Below are 14,936 nucleotides of genomic sequence, written 5' to 3' on the forward strand. Positions count from 1 at the left end.
AGCCCGGACATCCGGCGCCACGCTACAGAACATCCAGAAGTTTTGCCATCTAGCCCGGACATCCGGCCCCCAGCCCGGACATCCGGCCTCTCCTGAAGCCCCGGACATCCGGCCCGTCGCCCGGACATCCGGCCACCCCTGTCTGCGCACAGTAAGGGCCGAGGCCCGTGTACCCCTTCGACCCCCTAGACTATATATACTCCTTCTCCTCCATCTTTCTAGGGTTAGCATTGGTTTAGCTCATTTGTGAGATAGAGCATTGCTCATCCATTACGGATCTACTCCACGAGAGAGACCGCGGCCCCTCTACGGAGAAGATCCCCTTGGATTCAAGACCTCCTCACGGAGAAGACCCCCCTCAAGACCTCCTTTCGGAGAAGAACCGGTTACCTATGTATCGTCCCTTGTTGGATTTGGATCGTGTATCTCTTTGTGTTTCGAGGATCTAGCACATGTGTGATTGTTCTTGTTGGTTTGAGTGATTCTCTCGTGTCTTCCCCTCGTGTTTCCCCTTGTGTTCTTCGTGTTCTTAGTTGGGATCCGCTCCTTTCGTGAAAGATCGGCCATCTAGGGTTCCACCCTACATCATCTTGGTATCATGAGCCACGTTGATCACGATTTCGGAGCCCCCTCTCTTTGTTTTCTAGCTTGATTTTGTTGTTTTTCGTCCTAACCCGAAAATTGCCCCACAAAAATAGCCCCAATTTTTTTTTGTGATTTGTTGGTGTGATGAAGTTTTGTTGGATTTGATCCGCGGATTTCGTGTGTTGCAGGTAGATCTAGCTTTTCCCCATCTTTTCCCCAATTTCCATCCACAAAATCTTCCGAATTTTGCCCCGGATTTGACCTCTCCACGCGGTGTTCATCCACGGATCCCGAGCCCGGACATCCGGCCCGACCAGCCCGGACATCCGGCCCAGCCCGGACATCCGGCCATCAGCCCGGACATCCGGCCCCTGACAGCTTCAACTCCATCCTCCACTCCGTTTACCGCCTAACTTTCGTCCAATTTTGTTTCAGAGCCCACATACACTTCCGCATACCACCACCATTTCCGCATAGCACCACCATAGCCTTTCCCACTACCAACTCCGACAATTTTGACCCATTTTGTTTTGAGAATTTAAGTTGTGGTTTCCGTATCCTATTGTGTTTCGGCTATCTAGGTACGGTTCGGCAACAACATCACCACCGCTCATCTTCGCCAAGGACTACTACGAACGGCTACATTGGTATCACCTTCACCTTCATATCATCTTGGTATAGCGATATCATCATACTCTCTTGCATTTGCATTGATAAACCCATGGCCTTACTTTTGCGTAGCTTACCCATCGAGACTAGCCTTTGAGTATTGCCGACAACGTGACTTGTGCACATTAGTGTTCATACTTCACATAGCATACATACCATCATTGAGTTGCATATCTTGGTATCATCTCTTGTGTCACAAAATTTGTCTTCGCATACACAATTGCTATCTTGGTTCGTGAAGCATTGCATAAGAAAAGAGCTCAAACAACAAGGAGCCAAACAAGCTTTTAAGCAAAAGGGAACGATAAGCAAAGAGCTTATAAGCAAGAACCATAGCATCATACAACATTAAGATTGTCATACTCGATCATCTTGGATCAAAGCATAGAAACATCATACATATAGCATACTTGGGATAGAAGTCGTTGCATTTTTGCTTAGTAGGTTGTGCACAAGTTCGTATCCGCCTATTGTGCAATCGTGCTAGCGTCTCTCTAGTGTTGTGCAACAAGAGCATCTTGGTGGATTCCACATTTTGGCTCACCCTTGGTTGCCCAACCCCACTTATCTATTTGCGTGTGTGTTTCCGTGTACCATATCTTGCTATTGGTCTACTTGTTGCATTTGCAAATTTGTGAATCATTTCCAACATTATTGAGTCTCACTTACAATTGCATCAAATTTTGTGCCACCATCCTAACCAAGCTCCACCATAAGCTTTTACTTGTGTAGGTGTGAGAACCGACAAGAAACGGTACCAATGGTGCTATTCCCTTGATACACATTGGAGTGATCTTTGATCCATTTTCAACATCGGTCAAGGTACATTTGGTATTGGTTCTTCTCTTTCTCCCACTCACATATCTTTGTTTGAAATGATGGATAGGCCAAGTACTTCTACCAATCCACTCTTCTTGGAGCAAGACGACGACATGTCATCCTACGTCACCAAGACTCAACTATTTGGTGCACACCGAGCTTTGCATCAAGAACAACTTGCTTTGGGCGATCGCATCGACAACCTCGCCACCGATCTACGACAATCTGAGCAACGTACAAGAGACTACTTCGACACATCCATGAGTTCCCTCAAAGAAGATATCCGAACCATGATGGTCCACTCTTCTACAACTTCGTCCTCGTCAAGACGGAGCCGCTCAAGTCGACACTACGACGACACCATCTCCGGTTCAAGTACACCGACATCGAACACTCTTCGTCGTGCCGCGCATCAAGACCGTCAAGCTAACCGCAATCCTCTACACGACACCGACTCTCAAGAGCATCGACATCGTCACAACCAAGCTGCTTTCGCACAAGCACAAGAACGGCAACGCCAACGACAACAAGAACAAGAGGAGCGAGCGCGACAGCATCAAGATGCACAAGACGCCGAGGCGCAACGTCAAGAACGACAACTACGTGAAGCTCAAGCACTTGAGGCGCAACGTGCTCTTCAAGACTCAAGTTGTGCCGTAGCCAATCGAGGCCGACAAGCTCGACTACGTCAAGAAGCACTTCGCGACGAAGCTCAAGAAAGGATTTACGAAGCACGTGTGCATCGACAAGCTCCTCGACATGATCGACAAGTTCCTCGACAAGATCGACAAGTTCCTCGTCAAGATCGACAAACTCCTCCTCATGTGAGACAAGAACGTCAAGTCCATCGAGAGCAAGAAGACAATGGACTACCTCCTCGCCAAGAGCATCATGAGAAAGAAAACCCTCCTCACCAAGAGCAACATGAGGAAGACAACCCTCCTCGCCAAGAGCGACATGAGATTACCAATCCTCACCGACATGGGCGTCATCATCCCCGACCCCAACACAATGAAGAGCAACGATATGGCAAGCTAAAGTTCACCATGCCCAAGTTTACCGGAAGCAATGACCCCGAAGAGTACATATCATGGGCATTGAAGGTTGAAAAAATCTTCCGCTTGCACAACTACGAAGAAGAGAAGAAGATCGCAATGGCATCCCTCGAATTCCAAGGCAACGTCCTCATTTGGTGGGAACAAGTCATTGAGAAACATGCGGCAAGAGGTGAACCACCCATCACCACTTGGGCACAAATGAAGGATGTCATGAGAGCACGATTCGTGCCAAACTACTACAACCGCGACCTCTTCAAGAAACTCCAACAACTCAAGCAAGGAACCAAGAGCGTTGAAGAGTACTACAAGGAAATGGAGATTGCCATGATACGAGCCAATGTCAAAGAAGATGATGAGCAAACTATGGCACGTTTCTTGAATGGACTCAATCACCCTATCAAGAAGATTGCCGACTTCCAACCATACTCGAACCTCATCGAGCTAGTGCATCAAGCTACCAAAGCGGAACGGCAAGTACAAGACGACTTCAAGTATGCCAAGTTCTCATCCAAGTCCTACGGCCTCTCCAACAATCAAGCTTCGACGACTCCCACCACGAGCAATGGCGACAAGTCAAGTTACAAGAAAGCTTCGACAAACTCAAGTCGTCCTCCTACTACAAGCAACTTCAAGCCGAAAGCTTCATCATCATCTACTCCAACTGATGAGACCATCAAGACAAGTTCAATCAAATGTTTCACATGCAGAGGCCGAGGCCACAAGTCCTTCGAGTGCACAAACAAGCGCACCATGATCCTCAACAACGATGGCACCTACGACTCCATGAGTGAAGGAGAAATGGAAGCTCTTGAGCAAGTGGCCATGCACCGATAAGTGAACAATGAAGAAGAAGATGATCACATCTTTTGTGACGAAGACTCAAGTCCCGCTCTTGTTGTCTCCAAGGTCTTGACTCTTCAACATCAACAAGACGAGGATCAAAGATGCCATATCTTCCACACAAAGGCCGGCATCAATGGACGGACCGTTAAGGTCATCATCGATGGAGGGAGTTGCCATAACTTGGCAAGTGAAGAACTATGCTCCAAACTCCAATTGGTCAAGATGAAGCACCCGCACCCTTACAAGGTTCAATGGCTAAGCGACACCGGCACCATACAAGTCGAGCAGAGAGTACAAGTCTCTTTCAAAATCGGCGCCTATGAAGACACTTTGGAGTGTGATGTCCTTCCGATGACCGTGTGCCACCTCCTTCTTGGACGGCCATGGCAATTTGACCGAGGTGTCATTCACAATGGGCGTACAAATCACTATAGCTTCAAGATGAAAGGGAAAGAGTTTGTGCTACGTCCTATGTCTCCAAGCCAAGTGCTCGCCGACAAGCAAAACACCCATCGTGGAGAGAATAGTGAGAGAGTGAACCACCAAAAAGAGAGTGAGCGCCACAAGCCCAAATTGAGTGCCTCCACGATGAATGACAAGAAAAACTTAGTCCTATTTGCCACCAAACGTGAAATGAGAGAAGTGTGTGAGAACCCATCAAGTGTCCTACCCTATGTCCTATTGTGCAAGGATGAGGCACCAAAAACTAACAACTCTCACGATCTACCTTTGGTGTTATCTTCTTTATTGCAGGAATTCCAAGATGTTTTTGTTGGGGATCGTAGCAGAATTTTAAAATTTCCTACGCATCACCAAGATCCATCTATGGAGTATACTAGCAATAAGGGGAAAGGAGTGCATCTACATACCCTTGTAGATCGCGAGCGGAAGCGTTCTAATGAACGGGGTTGATGGAGTCGTACTCGCCGTGATCCAAATCACCGATGACCGAGTGCCGAACGGACGGCACCTCCGCGTTCAACACACGTACGGAGCAGCGACGTCTCCTCCTTCTTGATCCAGAAAGGGGGAAGGAGAGGTTGATGGAGATCCAGCAGCACGACGGCGTGGTGGTGGAAGTAGTGGGGATCTCGGTAGGGCTTCGCCAAGCTTCTGCGAGAGGGGAAGGTGTTGCAGGGGGAGAGGGAGGCGCCAGGGGCTGTGGTGCTGCTGCCCTCCCTCCCCCCCACTATATATAGGCCCCCTTGGGGGGGGAGCCGGCCCTGGAACCCATTTACAAGGGGGGTGGCGGCCAGGGGGGGGGGACTTCCCCCCCAAGTCAAGTGGGGCGCCCCCACCCCCAGGGTTTCCAACCCTAGGCGCAGGGGGAGGCCCATGGGGGGCGCCCCAGCCCACTAAGGGCTGGTTCCCTTCCCACTTCAGCCCATGGGGCCCTCCGGGATAGGTGGCCCCACCCGGTGGACCCCCGGGACCCTTCCGGTGGTCCCGGTACAATACTGATAACCCCCGAAACTTTCCCGGTGGCCGAAACTGGACTTCCTATATATAATTCTTCACCTCCGGACCATTCCGGAACTCCTCGTGACGTCCGGGATCTCATCCGGGACTCCGAAAAACTTTCGGGTTTCCGCATACTAATATCTCTACAACCCTAGCGTCACCGAACCTTAAGTGTGTAGACCCTACGGGTTCGGGAGACATGCAGACATGACCGAGACGCCTCTCCGGTCAATAACCAACAGCGGGATCTGGATACCCATGTTGGCTCCCACATGTTCCACGATGATCTCATCGGATGAACCACGATGTCGAGGATTCAATCAATCCCGTATACAATTCCCTTTGTCAATCGGTACGTTACTTGCCCGAGATTCGATCGTCGGTATCCCAATACCTTGTTCAATCTCGTTACCGGCAAGTCACTTTACTCGTACCGTAATGCATGATCCCGTGGCTAACTCCTTAGTCACATTGAGCTCATTATGATGATGCATTACCGAGTGGGCCCAGAAATACCTCTCCGTCATACGGAGTGTCAAATCCCAGTCTCGATCCGTGTCAACCCAACAGACACTTTCAGAGATACCCGTAGTGTACCTTTATAGTCACCCAGTTACGTTGTGACGTTGGGTACACCCAAAGCACTCCTACGGCATCCGGGAGTTACACGATCTCATGGTCTAAGGAAAAGATACTTGACATTGGAAAAGCTCTAGAAAACAAACTACACGATCTTTTATGCTATGCTTAGGATTGGGTCTTGTCCATCACATCATTCTCCTAATGATGTGATCCCGTTATCAATGACATCGAATGTCCATAGTCAGGAAACCATGACTATCTGTTGATCAACGAGCTAGTCAACTAGAGGCTTACTAGGGACACGTTGTGGTCTATATATTCACACATGTATTACGATTTCCGGATAACACAATTATAGCATGAACAATAGACAATTATCATGAACAAAGAAATACAATAATAACCATTTATTATTGCCTCTAGGGCATATTTCCAACAGTCTCCCACTTGCACTAGAGTCAATAATCTAGTTACATTGTGATGAATCGAACACCCATAGCGTTCTGGTGTTGATCATGTTTTGCTCTAGGGAGAGGTTTAGTCAACAGATCTGCTACATTCAGGTCCGTATGTACTTTACAAATATCTATGTCTCCATTTTGAACACTTTCACGAATGGAGTTGAAGCGACGCTTGATATGCCTGGTCTTCCTGTGAAACCTGGGCTCCTTGGCTAGGGCAATAGCTCCAGTGTTGTCACAGAAGAGAGTCATCGGGCCCGACGCATTGGGAATCACCCCTAGGTCAGTAATGAACTCCTTCATCCAGATTGCTTCTTGCGCTGCCTCTGAGGCTGCCATGTACTCCGCTTCACATGTAGATCCCGCCACGATGCCTTGCTTGCAACTGCATCAGCTTACTGCTCCTCCATTCAAAATATACACGTATCCGGTTTGTGACTTCGAGTCATCCAGATCTATGTCGAAGCTAGCGTCGACGTAACCCTTTACGACGAGCTCTTCGTCACCTCCATAAACGAGAAACATATCCTTAGTCCTCTTCAGGTACTTCAGGATATTCTTGACCGCTGTCCAGTGTTCCATGCCGGGATTACTTTGGTACCTTCCTACCAAACTTACGGCAAGGTTTACATCAGGTCTGGTACACAGCATGGCATACATAATAGACCCTATGGCCGAGGCATAGGGGATGACACTCATCTTTTCTCTATCTTCTGCCGTGGTCGGGCATTGAGCCGTGCTCAATTGCACACCTTGCAATACAGGCAAGAACCCCTTCTTGGACTGATCCATATTGAACTTCTTCAATATCTTGTCAAGGTACGTACTCTGTGAAAGACCAATGAGGTGTCTTGATCTATCTCTATAGATCTTGATGACTAATATATAAGCAGCTTCTCCAAGGTCCTTCATTGAAAAACACTTATTCAAGTAGGCCTTTATACTTTCCAAGAATTCTATATCATTTCCCATCAATAGTATGTCATCCACATATAATAAGAGAAATGCTACAGAGCTCCCACTCACTTTCTTGTAAACACAGGCTTCTCCATAAGTCTGTGTAAACCCAAACGCTTTGATCATCTCATCCAAACGAATGTTCCAACTCCAAGATGCTTGCACCAGTCCATAGATGGAGTGCTGGAGCTTGCATACCTTGTTAGCATTCTTAGGATCGACAAAACCTTCCGGCTGCATCATATACAATTCTTCCTTAAGAAAACCGTTAAGGAATGTCGTTTTGACGTCCATTTGCCATATCTCATAATCATAGAATGCGGCAATTGCTAACATGATTCGGACGGACTTCAGCTTCGCTACGGGTGAGAAAGTCTCATCGTAGTCAACCCCTTGAACTTGTCGATAACCCTTAGCGACAAGTCGAGCCTTATAGATGGTCACATTACCATCCGCGTCTGTCTTCTTCTTAAAGATCCATTTATTTTCTATGGCTCGCCGATCATCGGGCAAGTCAGTCAAAGTCCATACTTCGTTTTCATACATGGATCCTATCTCGGATTTCATGGCTTCTAGCCATTTGTCGGAATTCGGGCCCGCCATTGCTTCTTCATAGTTCGAAGGTTCACCGTTGTCTAACAACACGATTTCCAGGACAGGGTTGCCGTACCACTCTGGAGCGGAACGTGTCCTTGTGGACCTACGAAGTTCAGCAGTAACTTGATCTGAAGCTTCATGATCATCATCATTAACTTCCTCCCCAGTCGGTGTAGGCACCACAGGAACATCTTCCCACGCTGCGCTACTTTCCGGTTCGGAAGGGGTGACTATCACCTCATCAAGTTCCACTTTCCTCCCACTTAATTCTTTCGAGAGAAACTCTTTCTCCAGAAAGGACCCATTCTTGGCAACAAAGATCTTGCCTTCGGATCTGAGGTAGAAGGTATACCCAATAGTTTCCTTAGGGTATCCTATGAAGATGCATTTTTCTGACTTGGGTTCGAGTTTTTCAGGTTGAAGTTTCTTGACATAAGCATCGCATCCCCAAACTTTTAGAAACGACAACTTAGGTTTCTTCCCAAACCATAATTCATACGGTGTCGTCTCAACGGATTTCGACGGAGCCCTATTTAAAGTGAATGCGCCAGTCTCTAAAGCATAGCCCCAAAATGAGAGCGGTAGATCGGTAAGAGACATCATAGATCGCACCATATCCAATAGAGTGCGATTACGACGTTCGGACACACCATTTCGCTGAGGTGTTCCAGGCGGCGTGAGTTGTGAAACGATTCCATATTTCCTTAAGTGCGTACCAAATTCGTGACTTAAATATTCTCCACCACGATCTGATCGTAAGAACTTTATTTTCCTGTCACGTTGATTCTCAACCTCACTCTGAAATTCCTTGAACTTTTCAAAGGTTTCAGACTTGTGTTTCATTAGGTAGACATACCCATATCTACTTAAGTCATCAGTGAGAGTGAGAACATAACGATATCCTCCGCGAGCCTCAACACTCATTGGACCGCACACATCGGTATGTATGATTTCCAATAAATTGGTTGCTCGCTCCATTGTTCCGGAGAACGGAGTCATGGTCATCTTACCCATGAGGCATGGTTCGCACGTGTCAAATGATTCGTAATCAAGAGACTCCAAAAGTCCATCTGCATGGAGCTTCTTCATGCGCTTGACACCAATGTGACCAAGGCGGCAGTGCCACAAGTATGTGGGACTATCGTTATCAACTTTACATCTTTTGGTATTCACACTATGAATATGTGTAACATCACGTTCAAGATTTATCAAGAATAAACCATTGACCAGCGGGGCATGACCATAAAACATATCTCTCATATAATAGAACAACCATTATTCTCGGATTTAAATGAGTAGCCATCTCGAATTAAACGAGATCCAGATACAATGTTCATGCTCAAAGCTGGCACTAAATAACAATTATTGAGGTTTAAAACTAATACCGTAGGTAAATGCAGAGGTAGCGTGCCGACGGCGATCACATCGACCTTGGAACCATTCCCGACGCGCATCGTCACCTCGTCCCTTCCCAGTCTCCGCTTATTCCGCAGTTCCTGTTTTGAGTTACAAATATGAGCAACCGCACCGGTATCAAATACCCAGGAGCTACTACGAGTACTGGTAAGGTACACATCAATTACATGTATATCACATATACCTTTGGTGTTGCCGGCCTTCTTCTTGTCCGCTAAGTATTTGGGGCAGTTCCACTTCCAGTGACCACTTCCCTTGCAATAAAAGCACTCAGTCCTGGGTTTGGGTCCATTCTTTGACTTCTTCCCAGTAACTGGCTTACCGGGCGCGGCAACTCCCTTGCCGTCCTTCTTGAAGTTCTTCTTACCCTTGCCCTTCTTGAACTTAGTGGTTTTATTCACCATCAACACTTGATGTTCTTTTCTGATCTCCCCTTCCACTGATTTCAGCATTGAATATACCTCGGGAATGGTCTTTTCCATCCCCTGCATATTGTAGTTCATCACAAAGCTCTTGTAGCTTGGTGGAAGCGACTGGAGGATTCTGTCAATGACCGCGTCATCCGGGAGATTAACTCCCAGCTGAGACAAGCGGTTGTGTAACCCAGACATTCTGAGTATGTGCTCACTAACAGAACTATTTTCCTCCATTTTACAGCTGAAGAACTTGTCGGGGACTTCATATCTCTCGACCCGGGCATGAGCTTGGAAAACCATTTTCAGCTCTTCGAACATCTCATATGCTCCATGTTTCTCAAAACTCTTTTGGAGACCCGGTTCTAAGCTGTAAAGCATGCCGCACTGAACGAGGGAGTAATCATCAGCACGTGATTGCCAAGCGTTCATAACGTCTTGGTTCTCTGGGATTGGTGCTTCACCTAGCAGTGCTTCTAGGACATAATCTTTCTTGGCAGCTATGAGGATGATCCTCAGGTTCCGGACCCAGTCCGTATAGTTGCTGCCATCATCTTTCAGCTTGGTTTTCTCTAGCACGCGTTGAAGTTGAGGACAACGTGGGCCATTTGATCTACAAGACATATTGTAAAGATTTTAGACTAAGTTCATGATAGTTAAGTTCATCTAATCAAATTACTCAATGAACTCCCACTCAGATAGACATCCCTCTAGTCAGCTAAGTGAAACATGATCCGAGTTAACTAGGCCGTGTCCGATCATCACGTGAGACGGACTAGTCAAGATCGGTGAACATCTCCATGTTGATCGTATCTTCTATACGACTCATGCTCGACCTTTCGGTCTTCCGTGTTCCGAGGCCATGTCTGTACATGCTAGGCTCGTCAAGTCAACCTAAGTGTATTGCGTGTGTTCCGAGGCCATGTCTGTACATGCTAGGCCCGTCAACACCCGTTGTATGCGAACGTTAGAATCTATCACACCCGATCATCACGTGGTGCTTCGAAACAACGAACCTTCGCAACGGTGCACAGTTAGGGGGAACACTTTCTTGAAATTATTATAAGGGATCATCTTACTTACTACCGTCGTTCTAAGCAAATAAGATGCAAAACGTGATAAACATCACATGCAATCAAATAGTGACATGATATGGCCAATATCATTCTGCTCCTTTGATCTCCATCTTCGGGGCGTCATGATCATCTTCGTCACCGGCATGACACCATGATCTCCATCATCATGATCTCCATCTTCGTGTCTTCATGAAGTTGTCTCGCCAACGATTACTTCTACTTCTATGGCTAACGCGTTTAGCAATAAAGTAAAGTAATTTACATGGCGTTATTCAATGACACGCAGGTCATACAAAAAAATAAAGACAACTCCTATGGCTCCTGCCGGTTGTCATACTCATCGACATGCAAGTCGTGATTCCTATTACAAGAATATGATCAATCTCATACATCACATATATCATTCATCACATCTTCTGGCCATATCACATCACAAGGCACATGCTGCAAAAACAAGTTAGACGTCCTCTAATTGTTGTTGCAAGTTTTTACGTGGCTTGTATAGGTTTCTAGCAAGAACGTTTCTTACCTACGTAAAACCACAACGTGATATGCCAATTTCTATTTACCCTTCATAAGGACCCTTTTCATCGAATCCGTTCCGACTAAAGTGGGAGAGACAGACACCCGCTAGCCACCTTATGCAACTAGTGCATGTCAGTCGGTGGAACCTGTCTCACGTAAGCGTACGTGTAAGGTCGGTCCGGGCCGCTTCATCCCACAATACCGCCGAAACAAGATAAGACTAGTAGCGGCAAGAAGAATTGGCAACATCTACGCCCACAACTGCTTTGTGTTCTACTCGTGCATAGTAACTACGCATAGGCCTGGCTCATGATGCCACTGTTGGGGATCGTAGCAGAATTTTAAAATTTCCTACGCATCACCAAGATCCATCTATGGAGTATACTAGCAACGAGGGGAAAGGAGTGCATCTATATACCCTTGTAGATCGCGAGCAGAAGCGTTCTAATGAACGGGGTTGATGGAGTCGTACTCGTCGTGATCCAAATCACCGATGACCGAGTGTCGAACAGACGGCACCGCCGCGTTCAACACACGTACGGAGCAGCGACGTCTCCTCCTTCTTGATCCAGCAAGGGGGAAGGAGAGGTTGATGGAGATCCAGCAGCACGACGGCGTGGTGGTGGAAGTAGCGGGGATCTCGGCAGGGCTTCGCCAAGCTTCTGCGAGAGGGAGAGGTGTTGCAGGGGGAGAGGGAGGCGCCAGGGGCTGTGGTGCTGCTGCCCTCCCTCCCACCCCCCACTATATATAGGCCCCCTTGGGGGGGGGCCCTGGAACCCATCTACAAGGGGGGGCGGCGGCCAGGGGGGAAACTCCCCCCCCCCCAAGTCAAGTGGGGCGCCCCCACCCCCAGGGTTTCCAACCCTAGGCGCAGGGGGAGGCCCATGGGGGTGCCCAGCCCACTAAGGGCTGGTTCCCTTCCCACTTCAGCCCATGGGGCCCTCCGGGATAGGTGGCCCCACCCGGTGGACCCCCGGGACCCTTCCGGTGGTCCCGGTACAATACTGATAACCCCCGAAACTTTCCCGGTGGCCGAAACTGGACTTCCTATATATAATTCTTCACCTCCGGACCATTCCGGAACTCCTCGTGACGTCCGGGATCTCATCCGGGACTCCGAACAACTTTTGGGTTTCCACATACTAATATCTCTACAACCTCAGCATCACCGGACCTTAAGTGTGTAGACCCTACGGGTTCGGGAGACATGCAGACATGACCGAGACGCCTCTCCGGTCAATAACCAACAACGGGATCTGGATACCCATGTTGGCTCCCACATGTTCCACGATGATCTCATCGGATGAACCACGATGTCGAGGATTCAATCAATCCCGTATACAATTCCCTTTGTCAATCGGTACATTACTTGCCCGAGATTCGATCGTCGGTATCCCAATACCTTGTTCAATCTCGTTACCGGCAAGTCACTTTACTCGTACCGTAATGCATGATCCCGTGGCTAACTCCTTAGTCACATTGAGCTCATTATGATGATGCATTACCGAGTGGGCCCAGAGATACCTCTCCGCCATACGGAGTGACAAATCCCAGTCTCGATCCATGTCAACCCAACAGACACTTTCAGAGATACCCGTAGTGTACCTTTATAGTCAACCAGTTACGTTGTGACGTTGGGTACACCCAAAGCACTCCTACGGCATCCGGGAGTTACACGATCTCATGGTCTAAGGAAAAGATACTTGACATTGGAAAAGCTCTAGCAAACAAACTACACGATCTTTTATGCTATGCTTAGGATTGGGTCTTGTCCATCACATCATTCTCCTAATGATGTGATCCCGTTATCAATGACATCCAATGTCCATAGTCAGGAAACCATGACTATCTGTTGATCAACGAGCTAGTCAACTAGAGGCTTACTAGGGACACGTTGTGGTCTATATATTCACACATGTATTACGATTTCCGGATAATACAATTATAGCATGAATAATAGACAATTATCATGAACAAAGAAATACAATAATAACCATTTATTATTGCCTCTAGGGCATATTTCCAACAGTTTTCCCCGATGAGCTACCTCCGGGCTACCTCCACTACAAGGCATTGAGCACCGAATTGATCTCATCCCCAGAGCACCGCTTCCAAACAAAGCGCCCTACCGCGTCAACCCCGAAGAAACCAAAGAAATTCAAAGGCAAGTAAAGCATCTCATAGACCATGGACATGTGCGTGAAAGTTTGAGTCCTTGTGCCGTACCGGTCATTCTTATGCCAAAACGAGACGGTAGCTTTTGCATGTGTTCCGATTGTAGACATATCAATGCTATCACCGTTCGTTATAGGTATCCCATTCCACGCCTTGATGATATGCTTGATGAACTTTGCGGTGCCACTATCTTTTCCAAAATTGATCTTAAAAGTGGTTACTATCAAATCCGCATACAAGAGGGTGATGAATGGAAAACCGCTTTCAAAACAAAGTTTGGTCTATATGAGTGGTTAGTCATGCCTATGGGTTTATCGGAAGCACCCGGTACTTTCATGCGTCTTATGCATTACGTGTTTCGCCCTTACATTGGTGAATTTGTTGTTGCCTACTTTGATGATATCCTTGTGTTTAGCAAATCTCTCAAAGAGCATGTCACCCACCTTCGCACCGTGCTACAAACTCTTTGAAAAGAGCAACTTTATGCTAATATGGAAAAATGCCTATTTGGTGTTGATAAGCTTGTTTTCTTGGGTTTCGTAGTATCTTCTAAGGGTGTTCATGTTGATGAATCTAAGATCAATGCTATTAAAACTTGGCCCCAACCAACCAATTTGCAACAAGTGCGTAGTTTTCTTGGTTTAGCCGGTTTCTATCGCAGATTTGTGAAGGATTTTAGCACCATTGCTTCACCTTTGCATGCTTTGAGTAAGAAAAATGCACCGTTTGTTTGGGGAACATCTCAAGATATCGCTTTCAATGAGCTTAAGAATTTGCTTACTCATGCTCCCGTGCTTGCATTACCCAACTTTGACAAACCTTTCGAAATTCATTGCGATGCTAGTGGTAATGGCATAGGAGGTGTGTTAACGCAAGAGAAGCGCCCAATTGGTTATTTTAGGGAGAAACTCTCCGGAGCGCAACTCAATTACCCTATCTATGACAAAGAGCTATATGCTTTGGTGCGAGTTTTGCATGAATGGGAACATTACCTACGCCCTCATGAGTTCATCATCCATACCGACCATGAAACGCTTAAATACCTTAAGGGTCAAACTAAGTTGAACAAGCGTCATGCTAAATGGAGTGAGTTCATTGAGTCGTTTCCTTATGTCATCAAGTATATTAAAGGTAAGGAAAATGTTGTGGCGGATGCACTTTCCTGTATATGCATGCTTGTTAATCAACTTGAGTTAAATGTCATTGGCTTTGAGCATATAAAAGACTTGTATGAGCATGATCCTACATTTTCTATTCCTTATGCCAAGTGTTTGACGCATACTTCTTGGGATCGATACT

The sequence above is a fragment of the Aegilops tauschii genome, chromosome 5, assembly GCF_002575655.3.
Source record: "Aegilops tauschii subsp. strangulata cultivar AL8/78 chromosome 5, Aet v6.0, whole genome shotgun sequence".
In the NCBI taxonomy this organism is placed as follows: Eukaryota; Viridiplantae; Streptophyta; class Magnoliopsida; order Poales; family Poaceae; genus Aegilops; species Aegilops tauschii.